Genomic DNA, 4,417 nt, shown 5'->3' with positions numbered 1-4,417 from the left:
CTATATACTTTTTCCCCTCATGTATTTTTAACCACTTAATGTAGCATTGCATATTTTATTATTGTGAGTATCTGGTACAAAATTGTGCAGCTTTATACTGTCCTGGGTTGTTTTTTTTGGTGGGGGGGGGGGTTGTTTTGTATGTTTGTTTTTGGAGATTGAGGAGAAGTTGTAATGTTGGGCCTTTTTTTTTAAATAATGTACATTTAACAGACTCTGCTAACTTTCAGAAGTAAAAAACGAGTAGCCACAATTATCACATATTTGTGTGCTGTCGTGTGTTCTTCTCTGTCAGATCCTATGTGGTATTGGTAGCTTCATGTGCATTTGAAAACTAGTCTTTGCATTAATGGTATCCTGTTCTCACAGCTAATGGAATAAAGTGTCAGTCTCAGCTAGGGCTGCACAATTATTCGAGTTATTATCGAAATTGCAATATGCATATCGCAAGAGGTTGCAATTTATTCTTAAATGCCATGGATGTAATGTTCAACTGTAATGAGGGTCCCCTGGGAAACTGGCCGACACTGGTTCCTACCCTGTCACAACAACTTCTACTGTACCTTGCTTGTGCTTTAGTTGTCATGCCAAACTACACCAAGCATAGAATCGGAAATACTATTTTTATTTCTCTGACTCCAACAGTTTACCAAAGTGTTTTGATCTAAATTGCAAGTTAAATCATAATCGTAATATTTGGTAAATATCGTGCAGCCCTAGTCTCAGCCCGACATAACATTGTCTTTTGCAACGGTGACCACAGGAGTCTTGTATACAGACAGGTCGTAACTGAGGAAATGCATCATGTTCACTAAGAATGTGACAAAATAAAATGTTTTTACCTTCATTTTAATCTAAATTCAGACCCCCCCCCCCCCCCCCCCCCCCCCCCCCCCCCAATGGATAGTTTAACCAGACATTTTGAGTCAGACTGATAACATTTTAAAAACAAAATACTGTACAATCAGTCCTGGACTAAACAAATCCGTCACCAAGGCGGAAAGCTGTGGTTGAAGTTGTGCACCATGTTGAGAATCAAAAGTGGATTTGCCGCCAAGCCTTTTTCTTTTTTTTTTCTTTTTTTTTTTACCTTTGAGAACAAGTTCTCATTTGGCGACCTGGCCAAGATAAAGCAAAGCAGTGTGACAAAAACAACAACACAGTTACACATAAACAAATGTACAGTCAATAACACAATAGAAAAATCTATGTACAGTGTGTGCAAATGTAGAAGATTAGGGAGGTAAGACAATAAATAGGCCATAGAGGTGAAATAATTACAATTTAGCATTAACACTGGAATGATAGATGTGCAAGTAGAGATACTGGGGTGCAAAAGAGAAAGAGGGTAAATAATAATATGGGGATGAGGTAGTTGGGTGTGCTATTTACATATTGGCTGTGTACAGGTACAGTGATCGGTAAGCTGCTCTGACAGCTGATGCTTAAAGTTAGAGGGGGAGATATAAGACTCCAGCTTCAGTGATTTTTGCAATTTGTTCAAGTCATTGGCAGCAGAGAACTGTAAGGAAAGGCGGCCAAAGGAAGTGTTGGCTTTGGGGATGACCAGTGAAATGTACCTGCTGGAGCGCGTGCTACGGGTGGGTGTTGCTATGGTGACCAGTGAGCTGAGATAAGGCGGGGCTTTACCTAGCAAAGACTTATAGATGACCTGGAGCCAGTGGGTTTGGCGACAAATATGTAGCGAGGGCCAGCCAACGAGAGCATACAGGTCGCAGTGGTGGGTAGTATATGGGGCTTTGGTGACAAAACGGATGGCACTGTGATATACTGCATCCAATTTGCTGAGTAGAGTGTTGGAGGCTATTCTATAAATGACATCGCCGAAGTCGAGGATCGGTAGGATGGTCCGTTTTTCGAGGGTATGTTTGGCAGCATGAGTGAAGGAGGCTTTGTTGCAAAATAGGAAGCCGATTCTAGATTTCATTTTGGATTGGAGATGCTTAATGTGAGTCCGGAAGGAGAGTTTACAGTCTAACCAGACACCTAGGTATTTGTAGTTGTCCACATATTCTAGGTCCGAACCGTCCAGAGTAGTGATGCTAGTCGGGCGGGAGGGTGCGGGCAGCAATCGGTTGAAGAGCATGCACTTAGTTTTACCAACTGCATTTAAAAGCAGTTGGAGGCCACGGAAAAAGTGTTGTATGGCGTTGAAGCTCGTTTGGAGGTTTGTTAGCATAGTGTCCAAAGAAGGGCCAGATGTATACAGAATGGTGTTGTCTGTGTGGAGGTGGATCAGAGAATCACCAGCAGCAAGAGCGACATCATTGATATATACCGAGAAAAGTCGGCCCGAGAATTGAACCCTGTGGCACACCCCATAGACTGCCAGAGGTCCGGACAACAGGCCCTCTGATTTGACACACTGAACTCTATCTGAGAAGTAGTTGGTGAGGCAGTCATTTGAGAAGCCAAGGCTATTGAGTCTGCTGATAAGAATGCGGTGATTGACAGAGACGAAAGCCTTGGCCAGGTCGATGAAGACTTCTGCACAGTACTGTCTTTTATCGATGGCGGTTATGATATCAGATTTCTTAGTGGAGAAGGTACGGTGGGATTCGAAATGGTCGTTGATCTGTTTGTTATCTTGGCTTTCGAAGACCTTAGAAAGCCAGGGCAGGATGGATATCGGTCTAACAGTTTGGGTCCACTTGCAAAAGCTGAGTTAATCCTAGGTGGCTATATTATTCATTACTACATTGATTTAATCAACAGGGTTTGTGTTCTAATTGCTTAGTCATGTTCTTTGATACAGGCTCCAGACGTCTACAGCTCTGCTTCTGGTCGTTCCTGTTACACAGGGTGCTGCAACTCGCTCAACTCTCACTCCTTTTGCAAGCTGGCTCATTCTGTATATTTTGTACCCTTTTTCTATTTTCTTCTGATTGTTCCATCTCTGTGGTTGCAGTCGGTTTTGTGTTTGTCTGGTGACATTTTAGGGTCATTTGACAAGCTGATCTCTGCGAGTGTTTGTCTGCAGTGTTGTGAGTGGATGTGATTGTATCAACAGAAGGAAGCTGATACTGATCAAATGGCTGAAATCACTGCATTACCAAACAGAGGCTTTCGTTTATCTCTCACGAATTTAAATTGTGTGGCAATTCCTTGTCTGTGGCAACAGTGGGTAGTTACGACCTGGGTCTGTGGTAAGTGTGTAGTAATGGCCTTGTGTTCCAATCCAAATACTGTAGGTCAAGTCTTCTACACCCCTGACCTTTTAGATGACCTGACTCACTCCATTGTTACCTGGCGTCACAGCATTAGAAGCCGTAATGGCACAATGTCCGAGGCGATTTTCCTCAAGGAACCATTCTAGGGATGAATAAAGGAAATGCTTGCACAAACGCAGCTTGGCGGTTTCCAAAAGATTTGCTTTAATTTGAAGCGCCACAAAACCACCGCTAATAAGCCTTGTAAGCACTGCAAGTACACTTATAGCAGTCTTTGTGCATAACTAGACCATATTATGCACCCATTTTCTTTTATTAATAGAACTGGGTTTGCCTGGCAGGAAGGAAGTGGGAGTGACGGTTGACATTGTCATGGAGGACGCCACATAAATCATATGAAAGCACTTGATCTTGGATACAATCAAGCTATTTTAAGTAGCTTTCAATGGGAACAGTAACAGTCTCATAACAGCAGTGTGTTTGGCTGCAAGGTTTGTGTGTATGTATATGAAATGTCTAATCAGCCTTCAGGAAAGGAGAAGTGAAGATCATAAAGTCCACGCCACATCAACCAGGTTAAAGGACACCCCGCCCATTAGTCCCTAGAGTACGTGTCTAGCTGTCTGTTTCGTGTTGGGTTTTTTTTGTCTTCATGATTGTCTTTGTGTTCAAGTGCTTGCAGATGTTTACTTGTAATCCTGTAGAGACCATGTAGCCAGAGCAGACTATTAGAGCAAAACCTAACAAAGTTTCTTTTCAAAAACTTGATGAGAGGTAGTGTATTACTGATACTGAAATATCGCATCTCAGTTCCTTGTTGACATCACAGGGTTAGATGAGAGGATGTGAGTCCGTGTTTGTGTTCTGTGCAGATGAGAGCAAGGGAGAAAGAGACAGCACCCAGCTAGCACATTTGGGTCCTTGGAGGTTGTGGGAATGTGCATTTTTGGTTTCCCAATTGGTTTTGGGAACAAAGCCATAAGTTTCCTAAAAGTTTTTTTTTTTTTTATGTTCTGAGAATGGAAGTTAACATTTTAGCCTATTCTGGGAACATTGCAGGGAGGTTTCTGGGAGTGTTTTACTCTGGTTCCTTCAAAGTTCTTTCTTTACACCTTGACCAAACCGTCTTCTTGCATTGGGGGCCATCGTGCGCATGTTGATTTTAAATATCCCCACCAGATGCGTTCATGATATGCAGGTTAAAATACCAATTAATTTGACAGGTC

Source organism: Salvelinus namaycush, chromosome 41 (assembly GCF_016432855.1).
Source record: "Salvelinus namaycush isolate Seneca chromosome 41, SaNama_1.0, whole genome shotgun sequence".
In the NCBI taxonomy this organism is placed as follows: domain Eukaryota; kingdom Metazoa; phylum Chordata; class Actinopteri; order Salmoniformes; family Salmonidae; genus Salvelinus; species Salvelinus namaycush.
Note: the sequence above shows the minus strand (reverse complement) of the source record.